At 45.7% G+C, this 14,500-nt stretch overlaps 1 long non-coding RNA gene across 1 annotated transcript in view; it reads right to left on the reverse strand.

Annotated features, from left to right (window-relative positions):
- The window catches only part of LOC149746817 (uncharacterized), a 217,372-nt gene that overhangs the window by 11,502 nt on the left and 191,370 nt on the right, over positions 1-14,500 (reverse strand). The gene's annotated exons all lie outside the window — the stretch shown is intronic.

The raw sequence follows: 14,500 nt of genomic DNA on the forward strand, positions 1-14,500 counted from the left end.
ACGTTTCTAATATCTAAGGGTGAGGAGATACGAAATACAGTCACATTCTGGGGTACTGGGTGTTAGGACTTCAACATATGAATTTTAGGGGTACGCGATACAGCCCATAACAGGGTCTGTCTCCCTGTCAGTGGTGCACATTAGAATAGCCTGTCAGGGGACAAAAGGGTGAGCCCCAAGCCTGCCTGAACCCTAACCAGTACACTCAACTCTGAGTTTTCTTGCTTCCCAAAAGCCTAAAAACACAAAATCCATGTTTCCAGAATTAATAGAGAGGTCCACTTTTCTGAGTTAGTATGTGGAAAGAGACAGCCACCAAACACTGATACCTTAAATCCCTGTGTGCAGCCTGGAAACTCACAGCTAGAGACTTTCTTCCCCAGTCAGCTCAGTTCAACTTACTTTCATGTAGTATCATTGCCACACTACTACCTTCAAAAATTACATCTAGACCTCACACTCATTAAGATGGCTGCTATCAACATTTTTTTTTAAACTGAAAATAACAAATGTCGATGAGGATATGGAGAAACTGGAACCCTGGAGCACTGCTGGTGGGAGTGGAAAGTGGTGCAGCCGCTGTGGAGATCAGTATAGTAGTTCCTCCGAAAATTAAAACTCGAATTACCATATGATTCCAGCATTACCATTTCTGAGTATATATCCAAAAGAATCAAAAGCAGGGTCTCAAAGAGGTATTTTTGTACAGCCCTGTTTATAGCAGCATTGTTCACAATAGCCAAAGGTGGAAGCAACCCAAATGTCCATTGATGGATGGACAGATAAACAAAATGTCCATGCATATGATCAAGTATTACTGTCTTAAAAAGTAAGGAAATTTTGATCCATGTAACAATATGGATGAACCTTGAGGACATTATGCTGAGTGAAATAAGCCAGCCACAAAAAGACAAATACTGTATGATCCCACTTACATGAGGCACCTAGAAGTCATATTCATAGAGACAGAAAGTAGAATGGTGGTTGCCAGGGTCTGGGAGAGGGGGGAACTTGTCACTCAATGGGTATAGCGTTTCAGTTTTGCAAGATGAAAGGGTTCTGGAGATTGGTTGCACAACAATGTGAATGTATTTAACCCTACTGAACTGTACACTTTAAAACAGTAAATTTTATATTACATGCATTTTATCAAAATTAATTTTTTTCATTTTTAATATACTCTGTCATCTGATCCGAAAAGCTAGGGGCCAAATTAAAATAGCAAAACAATTCCAAAGCCACACTTAAATTACGCTTCCACATCCCCTTGCTTTCTGTATTTGACCAGTATACCCTGTTTAAATTTAATATTGACAATTATTTTCCCCAATGCTGTACGTCACTCATTCAAAATTAAAAATCTTCCTGTAGTATGCCCAGTAAATATTCAAGTCCCATTTGAACGTTTAGAGGGCTGGCATCACCACCCACTGAATTAATGAGCTTATTTGTTGTCAGCGTGCTCATCCTGATTCACAAGGCTACGTCAAAGGACTTGAGACACACGTCATTCCCCACAGGTACAGGCTTGACCTCCTCGGTCTTAATCGGTCCCAGGAGCATTAGGACAGTTGTCTTGGGATATGTCAGGCCCCAGGCACTGTCTTCTCTTTCAGAGTCTGCATTTCACGTTGGAAACAGCACGTAGGGCCCTACCCAGGGAAACACTGAAAGCACAACAAAACAGTCAGCTAGGGAACATCAGGCTGGCGACAGGTTGAGCGTGTATTCCATAGGCCCCAGGGACAGCTGTCACAGTGAACTCAGCTCTCTCCTCTGGTGCTGGGGACACTCAGAAGCTGGCTCGCCCAGGTCCAAAGCAGAGAAAGGCCTCCTTCTAGTCCTGTTTGAGCCAAGAGTCAAGAGGGCAGGAAGGAGTCCAGGCTCTCTGGACCTTTGGTGGGACTCACAGACTCACTGAAACACCCCTCAGGGGTTCATCAGGCTCTTCTCACATAACCTCTTCCTGACCTCTGTGCAGGGCCCCAAACTGCCCCACTCCAGAAGCCCGCTTTTGCCTCCCCCAAGCTCTCATACCAGCAAACACCACATTTCTGTGTGTTCTGTTCTGTGGTGTTCAGTCTACCAACTGAACTTCAGAGCCAAGCCCACGGAGAACTTCTAATCAGGTGTTCTTTTCGATCCACGGACTCCTTTTTCAGGGCAATGAAAAGGGGCCTTGCTCAGGGCCAGGTCAAGAGATAATTGGGAATTCTGCAAAGCCCTAATGAGCACAGCCTGAAGGTCCTGGCTGTGTCCTCACTTCCGACAGCCACCTCATGCCGACACGTCACACCACCAGCCCTGATCGTCTTATGCAGGGGTCCCCCAGCCCAGGCAGGGTCTCCACTCCCTTCTGCAATTGCCTCACACCCTGGGCGAACTGTTAATTAGGTGCCTCGTTTCTTGGCGTGTATACAGGTCTGAGCCATCTGCTTATTGATCACACCCTTCAGAATATATTGGATTTGAAGGAACCAGTCACAAAAGCCGATAATGTTGCAGGCGGCTCATTGAGAAGGTTTCGCCAGAGCAAACTTGAGCGTATACAGTGTGTGGTGACCAGCAAGCTACAGAAATACTGACTGCAAAGTTCACAGATTATCATTATTACAAAGCAATATAATAATGAAATTCAGAATTTCTACGTGAAATCCTTTTTCTATGTTCTTGGTATTGGAGAAAAGAAAAATCTATGAAGTGCGCCAACAAGCTACACAGCTACTGAGACCACTACCCAAGTACTAATGAGCCCATTGACCACTTTGCAGGTAACCTTGAACTGGCTTCTCCAATCCTGATCATGTATCTGAACCCTCCATGAAACCAAAAAGCCTTTGTGGGCAAGGCTGGCTGACCTGTCCAACTCTGCAGCTCAGGCATCTCTAAAGAGTATGTAGGCACATGTGTGGTTCTCGGCTCTGCTCTCTAAAGCTTAACAGAATGGAATTGCTTTGGATTTTTTTTTTTTAACTCACCTCCAAATAAGAATGTCTGATATCCCTGGCATTTATCCCAAAACATCAACCACTGGGAAGATTTCTCATTTTTTTCATCCTGAATTCTTGTTCCATTCCTCTCTTTAACTCACTCCTTTGTGGGACAGAGACAGCTTGTTCTCAGACTAAGGTAAAACACCAGTGGAGACAAAGCAATACACATCTGCCCTTGGAGCCCCAGATGTATGAGATGAGTCTTCCTTTCTTGTAAAAGCTTTATTCCAGAGAATCCTACAGGGTACAGTGTTGCAGGAACACAGAGTGACCCATGGGAACCAAGCCTGGAATAAGCAGGGCCTGGGGTCGGGGCCACGATTCAACCACCCACCCCTGGCAGGTGCAAAAGTCACACCACATGGTTGACGAAGGCTAGGTGACAGGAGGCCACCTTTGATCCTTAGCCTGTGACCCATCAGATAAAAACCAAATCCTGACTTAGGTAGGGAGGGACTGTATTCAAAAAGACTATTGCAATAGGAAGAACGCTCTAATCTTCTCAAAAGTCAGGCAACAGGGAGGGGTAAGCAAAGCTAGGAAGAACCAGGTATGGCTGGGGGGTGGGGGATGAATGGAGGGTGTGATTAGAGATTGGAGCAGGAAACGTCTTTCCCTGAGGTCAGCCTTAAGGAGTGGTCTCCACATTCCCGTTTGGCTCGGGCTTAGGGTGGGTCAAAGTTCAGGGGTCTGGGGAAGGAGAGAAGTCTGGCGAAAGTTTGACCTGGTCAAGTTAGCCGATAGTTCGTCTTAACCAGTCAAACAGTGAGCTAATCACTTATGAGGCAAAGAATGGGAACTGGAGGATCTGTGTCTGGCCTTGTCACAGGGAAACAAGGGACAGCAGAGAGTCCTATCTAAGTTGTGGCGAAGGGTGGTTCTTTGTAGTAAACAGTTTTTCAGAGCACAGGGGCGGGATGGAGGATGTCTTGAGCACCACTGTTTCCCTGGAGCACCGGGCAGGTTTCCCACAAGTCACCTCACCTCGCAGGCCTTCTCCTTTCTCTGCTGTAAAATGAGATTCGAATGATACCTGCTTTACCCGCCTCTCACTAAGACTGTGAGGGTCACGTGAGGTGTTGGTGAGCATCTTCTATAGCCCGTAAAAAGGCACATGTGAATAACGCGGGCGATTATCAGCTCTGTGTTCACAACGGGTCTCAGAGATCACCCTCACTGTCATTAAATCTCCATTCTTCACAAAATCTCCGTTCTTCAAGCCAGAGGTGACAAGACGGCCGTGTGGGAAGCAGGGCTGGGACATCCCGAGCCCTTCAGCAAACCTCAAGATGGGCATGGTTTTCCCTCTGAGCCCATTCCCAGTCTGTAAACTATCTAATCTCACAGACGGCACCGTCTACCACGCAGCGATAGGTAAAGCAAGCGCTTGTGAGCTATCCTTGGAGATCAGAGTTCTCCTTCAAAGGTTTCCTTCAAAGGTTTTCGGCGGCTCCCATCAGAAATCCCCACCACTGTCCTCCAGAGGTAGGAGCCTAGCCAAGCAGCAGGTGTCACAATCTGCACGGCTGCTGGCAAAGTGTGACTAATGCTTCGGACAGCAAGCCAGACAGAGATGCCCAGGGAGCAAAGCTTTCTCCAAAACCCAAGGAAGAAAATCAATGTCCCAGGAAGGGGGGCGGGCGGCAATCTATAGGCAAGAGAAGTGAGTGATATGTGATGCAATGTGAAGATTTTTCCCCCTCAGGCAACTGACTCAATAGAGAGTGAAACCTAACAACCTCTGGTTGGGAAGGTAAAGACTAAAGAAGGGAAAGAGCTGGTTCTCCTATCGACTGGCCACGGACTCACAGGCCCCTGCTGCTATCCGGGCCTGCTTTTTGTTTGCTTCTGTTTTTTTTCTGATTTATAAGAGTAGAGCTGAATCTCCCAAAAATGGGACATCAAGTTCAGAGTTGAAACGACTGCTACATCGGTTTATTAGTTCTTCTCCCTGCTATGAAGAAAGCCCAAATAATTATGACAGTGTTTGCATTTGATTTCATGACTGATCACCCCAAACTGTTTTTCAACAGGTTTTTGAGCACCTACTTGTAAGCTTCAGAAGCAGTTTCATCAGAAATATTCTAGAGCAAATAACCATTTTATACACTTGTTTAAATGATTGTGATGGAGGCATGATATACCTTCCCTAAATGATTGAATCTAGAATACTACATCTAAAATATTCATCCATCGTTATTATATTATTGACAGAGGGGACCGTGTCGTAATTATCTTTGCATGTCTTAATTACCAGGCATGGATACATGCACTTTCAGATAATGACATCAGCATCATATGTCACACGGGCTACTGGCCACCTTCTATTTCTCCATCAACGTGTGCATTCTTCTTACAACTGATTCTCCCTCAAATATATGGCTGGGAAAAACCAGATCCTCCCAAACAAATATAAAGAGCACAAAATGACTGACTTATTCCTCCAGCTCTTCCTTACATTCTCCTTGTTTTTCTGCTTCTGAGACCACACTGGACCATGGAAATGATTGACAGATAGTGCTTTCTGTCAACTATGCTAGAAACATTGTCTTAGGAAAGACTGTACTGAAAATGAAAGATTGCATGTTGACTGTTATTACCAGCATTTACTATTAAAATAACCCCACCTCATGAAAAACAAAGGGATACCCCCCCCCCGACTAAACAGAGGTAATGAAAGAGTTCCTTGTTTATAACCAGTGTGTGTTTATCATTCCACATCTCTTCAAATCATCTGAATATATCCATGTCAGAAGTTGGCCAAGGGAATAATGTAATTTCTCTTTGATATGTTTGTTCAACGAACAGAAGCCCTTGGGATTAACCTTTCTCTTGCCTTCATTGATCCTCCAAGATCTAAGGGCTTTTAGTAAAATTGACCTGACCAAGGCCTAATTCTTTTTATAATTTGGTTAAATCCTAGCCTGCATCCCAGATTGTAACAGATTTCCTTGCATCTATAAATGATGACAAGGAAACAGGCCCAAGATACTATTGAATTTCTAGCATTTTTTATTTGAATAAATGATTGGCCATTCTTTAAACATAACTTCTGAACTGCCGATGTAAGGATAGTGTCTCACTAGATACAACTTTTGCCCCAAGAGGAGAGGGAAAAATTATTAAATTATTTGGGCAGTCAGGTAAGAGATGTTCCATATGCCAGCATCCTAGTTGGTCAGACCAGGAAAACCCTAACCAGTAGCCATCATTCTGACTTCTGAAAGAATCATAAAACTTTTTACTTGTAGGTACATTCTTTCAGGCCACATTGTTTTTGGGTTTGGGGGTTTTTTGCATTCGAAACAAGGAAATGAATGAAAAGATAGTCACTGGTGGGAGGGTGTTTCTATGACCTCTCCTTATGCTTTCTCTGCAGAGGGGCTAACTCCCTAATCACAAGGCTGAGACGAATCCACTGTTTGCCAAAATCCTGTCATCTCTCAAAAATAATTACGTGATTGACTTGCAATTTCTACAAAAAGTTTCACTTCACAAATTTGTTGTTTTCTAGATTACATTTTAAAATTCATTGACTATCTGCTGTATGGACATTAATTTTTAAAACTCAAATAGAGTATTTCTCTGCATTTGGGCAGAATTCATCTCTCAATTAGCATAACAGGTGGGCCCATTTTTCTGCGCATGCCCACTGTAGTACTCAAACATTTGCATCCAATCTGCAATTACTCTGCTAGTTTCTTTATTCTATCCCAGTAAATTTGTTTCCCAAATAGATAACAAGAATGATCTAAACAAGAAATTAGGGAATTATGATGATGTAAAGGGGAAAGCATGGGATTTGAACTCAGGAGAGCCATTCTTCAGCTCTTAATTTGCTATTTTCTATCTAGAACATCTTGAACAAATAATTAAACATTCGCAATCCCCAGTCTCATCCATAAAAGGGAATAGTGGTACCTCATAAAGAGATTCTAATGAGGCCAAACAACACAATACATGTGAAAGCTCATGAATAACTATAAAGTTCTTTATAACACATTTATTTTTACCACTGAGAGACAAGTTAATAAAATAGTTACTATGAACTTTGGGCTCAGACAAACCTAGATTCAAAATCTCACTCTAAGCCTTACTGTTTAAACTATGTGGTCTGGGCCACGTGATAGGCAGAAGTCTTACATGGCCCCAGATCTTCAGCCCTAATCACCAGGACTATGACTGTGATAAGATATTACACCCATGGCAAAAGGGATTTGGGAGATGTTATTAAGGTTACTAATCAGTTGGCTTTGAGTTAGTAAAAATGGAGATTACACAGGTGAGCTGAATCTAATCGTGTAAGCTCTTTTATTTTTTTTGCAGTACACGGGCCTCTCACTGTTGTGGCCTCTCCCGTTGCGGAGCACAGGCTCCGGAAGCGCAGGCTCAGCGGCCGTGGCTCACAGGCTCAGCGGCCGTGGCTCACGGGCTCAGCCGTTCCACGGCATGTGGGATCTTCCCAGACCAGGGCACGAACCTGTGTCCCCTGCATCGGCAGGCGGACTCTCAACCACTGCGCCACCAGGGAAGCCCTCTTTATTTTTTTTTAAAATAAATTTATTTATTTTTGGCTGCATCGGGTCTTCGTTGCTGCTCGCGGGCTTTCTCTAGTGGCGGCAAGCAGAGGCTACTCTTCGTTGCGGTGTGCGGGCTTCTCATTGCGGTGGCTTCTCTAGCTGCGGAGCACGGGCTCTAGGCATGTGGGCTTCAGTAGTTGTGGCACGTGGGCTCAGTAGTTGTGGCTCGTGGTCTCTAGAGCGCAGGCTCAGTAGTTGTGGTGCACGGGCTTAGCTGCTCCACGGCATGTGGGATCTTCCCGGACCAGGGCTCAAACCGTGTCCCCTGCATTGGCAGGTGGATTCTCAACCACTGTACCACCAGGAGAGCCCCATGTAAGCTCTGTAAAAGCGAGGAGTTTTCTCTAACTGATAGCAGAAGGGGAAATCAGAGAAATTAGAAACAAGAGAAGAATTTGATGCACAGTTGCTATCATGGAAGAGGGAGAAACTTAGAGTGGTCTCTAAATGTTGACAGCAACCCCTAGCCAACAACCCACAATGAAATGGGGACTTCAGTCCTACAACCACAAGGAACATATTCTGCCAACAGCTGGAATCAGCTGGGAAGTGGCTCCTTCCCCAGGGCCTCCAGGAAAGAGCCCAGCCACACCAACACCTTGATTTGGCCCTGTGACACCCTAAGCAGGGAACCCAACTGAGTCTGTCCAGAGACTGTGAGATAATAGGGGGTGTTGTTTCAAGCTACTAAGTTCATGTTAATTTGCTAGGGCAGTGGTAGAAAACTAACACAGGCAAGTTGAAGATAAAGTGAGTTAAGTAGCCTGCCTGGTGTATAGTACAAAAGAGCAACTTGTAAATATGAAACTCATTCCTTCCTTTACAGCTGCATTTCTCACATTTTAATTTATGCCTCTATTTCCTGGGGATCTTGTTAAAACGCAGATTCGGATTCAGTAGCTCAAGATGGGGCCTGAGATTCTACATTTCTAACAAGCTCCCAGGTGATGCGGATGTCACAGCTCTGCAGCCCACACGTGGAGTGCAAAGCTTTGGAGCTCACTTCAGCCAGTGGATCTCAACCCTGATTACACAGTAGAATCTCCTGGGAGACTCCTAAAATGCCCAGAAGCTGGGGTCCACTTTTAATTTAACTGGTCTCAGTTGGAACAGAGGCCTCAGTTCTTACAACGAATCTCCTCTGTGCAGCCAGAGATGAGAAGGATTGCCTCAGACCTGCGCTCTCGAAGGCATGGTTCCTGGACCAGCAGCAGCTTCTTGTGGAAGCATGTTAGAGATGCAAATCCCCAGGTCCCTCCAGACTCAATAAGTCAGAATCTCTACGTGTAAGCACAGGAATCTGTACTTTCACTAGCTTTCCAGACGGTTCTAACGCTTGCTTAAGTGTAAAACATATTGCCTCAGGGCTTCCCTGGTGGCACAGTGGTTGAGAATCTGCCTGCCAATGCAGGGGACACGGGTTCGAGCCCTGGTCTGGGAAGATCCCACATGCCATGGAGCAACTGGGCCCGTGAGCCACAATTACTGAGCTTGCGTATCTGGAGCCTGTGCTCAGCAACAAAAAAGACCGCGATAGTGAGAGGCCCACGCACCGCGATGAAGAGTGGCCCCCACTTGCCGCAACTACAGAAAGCCCTCGCACAGAAACGAAGACCCAACACAGCCATAAATAAATAAAATTAAAAAAAAAAAACAAAAAAACATTGCCTCAGATCAATACTCTCATGCTATAGGTGTGGAAATGAAATCCAGAGAGACTGAATGATTATCTAAGACAGAGGTTGGCACACGACAGCCAGTGGGCCAAATCTGGCCACTGTCTGCTTTTGTAAATACAGTTTTATTGGAACACAGCCACGCCCATTCATGTACGTGTTGCCTGGGGCTGCTGCAGTGGCAGAGTTGAGGCGAGGCCACCAAGATGAAAATATTTACTATCTGGCCCTTTACAGAAAAAAACTTGCAGATCCCTGCTCTAATAATACATTTTAAGTTAGTGAAAGAAAAGGCAGAATTCAGCTGTTTTGCAACAGTAGCTGATGCAGACTTAAAAGGAACAGAACTCCCGGATGAACGGTGACCAGGATCTGCTCCATCCCTGTGTCTGCAGGGCAGGCAGGGCTCTGGGTTCTGATGCTGGTCACTGGTGTGGAGATGATCAGGGGTGGCAGGGCAGGCCCCCAGGAGAACAGGCATCATCCTGAGGAGCACTGGCCTCAGGCCAGGTCTTCATAGATCTCCAGTCTGCCCTTGGCTGTGGGAGATCATGGGTTCCTTAAGCCCTCCCTAGAGGCCTCTGGCTTTCACAGCAAGCCTGGAGTTGACAGCTGGCTGATCCAAGGGTATCATTTTCTTTTATTAAGGCTTCAGTGAACTTAAACCCAGCTGACTCTGTGATTCTTACAGCTGTCATTGCCCTCATACAGCTGTCAAAGCCCGGTCACCAATGACCACCAGGGATCACCTGCAGTCAATGAATTAGCTGAAACTTAGCAGCTTAAAACATAACCCACTGATCATCTTCTAGCTCTGTGGGTCACAAGTCTGGGTGGTCTCAACTGGGTTCTCTGCTGGGTCTCACAGGTCCAAACCAAGGTGCTGGCAGAGCTGAAGTCCCATCTGGAGGCTCCAGGGAAAACCCACCTCCAAGTTCATTTAGCTCATGGCAGCAAGGGGGACGCACAGCAGAGAACTGAGCTGAATACACGGACAGATGACGGCCAGACCACATACTGCAGTAGAACTGACCCACACCCTCCAGCAACCAGCCCAGGAAGACAAACCGCAGCCCCTGAAGCGGAACGACAAGGACTTGATTAATAGCTAGCAGCTTACTTAATTTTTGCCCACGCTTCCAAGTCAGGACCAAGCAGAGAAAGCCAAATATGCTCCCCTAACCAATCACATGCATGCCCACTTCTAGTTATCCCGCCTACAGCTTCCCCAGGCGCCCGTCTGGGCATTCTCGAAGCTTTCTCTTGTTATTCTCAATAAAGCCTCCCGTTCCCTACTTCCCACTGGGTCTGCCAAACACCAGTGATGGTGGCTGACTCCCTTCCCAGAGCAAGTTCTGGGTAGACAGTCCTTTCTTGTTCTCAATTGGATGGTCTTGCTTATTTCCGCAGACCCATGGGATATCTTAGTCATAGGGAAATGAGAGCGGCTTCTTACAGTATTTGCCCCTGTGCTGGGTGATTCTACAGAGAGTTTAAGGAAGCAAGGGCAGTTCAAGACTAAATGGGCAAAGACTAAATCAGGATGGGTACACAATTCACCCATCAGAATGGGTACTGGTCACCTTGGTAATTTTAACTAGGAGGCAGGAGGTTTGAAGGTGGGATAGAGTAAGTCAGTAAGAAGTGATAGTCTTTCATGTTAGTTGGAAGAGTGGAATGTTTAGTTATTTGGGGAGAATTGCTAGTGTCCTTGTCTCCATCTTGTCCCCGTACCATTCTAGAATGGTCTTCTCTCTGTCTTGTTCTACTACAGCCATGGAGTGGCCTTGTCTCATTATTGTTTATACCCTGTGAGTGCTGTTCATGTTCATTGGTAACATCACAGCATCTTAGCTTTCGTGGCCATTTCTCACTTTCTCATTGTTCAAGTGGCTCTCAGTCACCTAAGCCAGAGGCCGGCAAGCTCTGGCTGTAAAGACAAGATAGTAAATATTTTAGGTTTCATGGGCCACATACACTCTCTGTAGCATATTCTTTATTTTTCATTACCCTTTAAAAGTGTGAAAGAAATCCATTCTTACATACAAAAACAGGCCACAGGTCATAGTTTGCCGACCCCTCACCTAAGTCATCTTCCACCAGCAGCACACCTCACTCAACACAGGTGAGAACGGTAGTAGCAGGAAGCCACTGGGTACCAAGGATTATCAGCACCCCTCTTATCACCCCACCTCTTATCTTTATTGCTGCCTGACTTGAGTCACCCGGCTCTTCCCAGGCTGACTCTCTCAGCCTCAGTTTCCCCCAGAGCTGAGCGCAAGGACTGTACTGGGGAAGTGATCCAAGCAGTCAGAGGAGACCAAGCAAAGCAGAGAAGGGCCGAGTCCACAGGGAGACGTCTTTATAGAGTTGGAGTCGGCTGCCACTGTAGGCAATGAGCTGTTCCATTCTACACAACCCTTGTCCCAGGGGAATAAAAGAGGATGTGTTTATCCATTGGCTGCTCATCCCCCCACCCCACCGCTCACACAACGGCTACCGCACCCGGACATCCCCCCGCTGCACTGAGTTAACTCAGCGTGCACGGAGCAGGTCCTAGTGGCCCCACCACGTGCCAGGACAATGGCGAAGTCCAAGGTGCAAAGCGAGAGTCAGGTTGCTTAGTCGCATGGTAAGTGCTGTCAGGCTCACCTGCTGGAAGGTGGCTGGAACTGTGCACAACAGCTTGCCCCACAGTCGCCACAATAAAAGATGAGACCTAGAGGAGTTGGAATGGTGCTCAAGAGATGACCAGCATGCCTGCAAACTCTACCCTTCCTCCAAGCCAACCACTGGATGAAAGCAGAGAGGGAAAGCTCCGTCCCCAGGTGGGACCCCCAGGAAAGCCCTTGGCAATGAATCCAGAGGAAGTTAGACAGAGCATTCCAGAAGTCGGCACCTGGTCCTAGCTACTCAAGAATCATAGACTTCTCAGCAGCCCCGGCCACTGCTGCTTGAAACTCGTCCTTACCCGGGATTCCATGGTGCCTCTCTCTCCTGGTTTTCCTCTCACCTCTCTGACTTATGCTTTCCTCTCTCTTTGTAGGCTCCTTTTCTGAATCTGAAATGTGGATGTTCCCCAGGCATCTTTCCTAGGTTCTCTTTCCAAATGTTCTCCTGGGGGGACCTTATATAGATGTTCATGCTTCAACTACCACCTATGGACAGACAACTCTAAAATATATGTCACCATTTGTCAAACGGAGCACTAGGTCCTGATCATCAGCTCAGCTTCCACATCAGCAGCAGAGTAAAGGCATGACTCTATGTATCTGCAAGAATAGGCATGAAATGACAGCAAGAAAATCTGAACAGCCAGTAAATGTTTTCCTCTAATTAATACAGCTTCAGAGGAAGGAGGAACAGAAGCATCTTGTACGGAACAGACCCTTGGCTCTTTCAGCAACCTGTAATCTGGCCGTCTCTATCTCTGATGGCGGGCCACAGCTTACCCCTGGGTCTGCTGTGAGATGTCTTAAGGGAGATAGTAAAAGAGATCTTTCATGGAACTTATTGAGATTTAGCTTTAGTCAGCCTTGAGCGAATAGATGGCTGCCTTTGGTGCCAGCACCCATTGAGAAATGGGTAGGAAGCTGTATATGAAAGAAGAATGCATTTTTGCTTCTTAACAAGAAAATGGTTTGGAAGAAGGAAATAATGTGTGTGTGTGTGTGTGTGAGAGAGAGAGAGAGACAGAGAGAGACAGAGAGAGACAGAGAAAGACAGAGAGACAGAGAGAGCTGACAATTTGAATTACTATCATCTAAGCTGACACAGGAAATTCAGAGATGTGAAAAAGGAAGAAGGAATAAGAGTAAAAGCATCTGTAATTTTATTTTGGAAAATAAGATACACATCTCTTATGGGCTGAACTGTGTCCCCAAAATTCACATGTTAAAGGCCTAACCCCAAGGACTTCAGAATGTGACTGAATTTGGAGACAGGGTCTTTAAAGAGGTAATTAGGGTCAAATGAGATCATGAAGGTGGGCCCTAACCCAACAGGACTGGCATCCTTATAAGAAGAGATTAGGACCCAGACAAGTGCAGAGGCGGGACCATGTGAAGACACAGGGAGAAGATGGCCATCCTCATGCCAAGAAGAGAGGACTCCGAAGAAATCAACCCTACGGACACCGTGACCTTACACTTCCAACCTCCAGAATCACAAGGAAATTAATTTCTGTGGGTTAAGCCACCTAATCTGTGGTACCTTGTTACAGCAGCCTGAGCAGACTAATATACTTTATATTCATGTTCCTCAATTTCAGAAATGACCTTACTTGAGAAGACATTTCTTTTCCAGTTTGCTCCTATACAGAAAGGATTTATTCCCTTTTTCAAAGGGTTGGCTGAATGGAGTCCCCAGAAAATCTAATACTGAAAAATTCCAACTAACACTTCCCTGTACAACTTCAGGTGTGCTGAGGGCAAGTCCTGTCTTCTCTGCCGTCTTCCCCCCCCCAGCCACAGTGGGGCAGGATGGAGGCTGCTGACCTCCCACGAATCCCTCTGGGTGCGATGGAGACTTATCATGTCTCTTTATCTGAAATAACGTTCATAGCCGTGGACTTCTACGATCCGAAAACTTAACTCTTTCAACAGAGTAGGTTAGAAAGGCAATGTGGGAGATGCAGGAGGGAGGGGATATGGGGATATATGTATACGTATAGCTGATTCACTTTGTTATACAGCAGAAACTAACACACCGTTGTAAAGCAATCATACTCCAATAAAGATGTTTTAAAAAGAAAAGAAAGGCAATGTGGAAAACGTAACAACCAATTACTTCAAGAAACTCCCCTTTCCCTTCCCCTTTTGACTTATCTCAAAATTTCAGGCAGTTTATGCACAGAATCTTCCAATTTTTTAAATTAATCATAAGTGCCTGAAGGTATAGAAGCCCTGAACATTTACGAGACTGCATGACCAGACAGAAACAGAAGGACTGCTGACTGTCCAACCAGGCAATGTAATTTCCCAATTATCTTCCTCAGGCAAATTGTGGATCTAAATATAACATAGTGTAATCTTTGCCACTTTTCCACAGGGCTGAAGCATCAATGCTTGATCTCTTGTTTTCCCTCTTCTGCTCAAGAAAACAAGGGTGAGTGAGGGTGATCTAGATGCTTGTCAAATAAGACATTGCTAAGTTAAAAGGGAAATCTTCATGGCATTACTCTGCCAGCAACAATGAGGGGAAATGGGAGGGCTTGAGTTCCTCATGCCCCGGACACCAGGAAGGAATAACA

The sequence above is a fragment of the Delphinapterus leucas genome, chromosome 18 (assembly GCF_059928025.1).
Source record: "Delphinapterus leucas isolate spDelLeu-1000000601 "Yukka" chromosome 18, BTC_Dleu_Yukka2, whole genome shotgun sequence".
Lineage (NCBI taxonomy): Eukaryota > Metazoa > Chordata > Mammalia > Artiodactyla > Monodontidae > Delphinapterus > Delphinapterus leucas.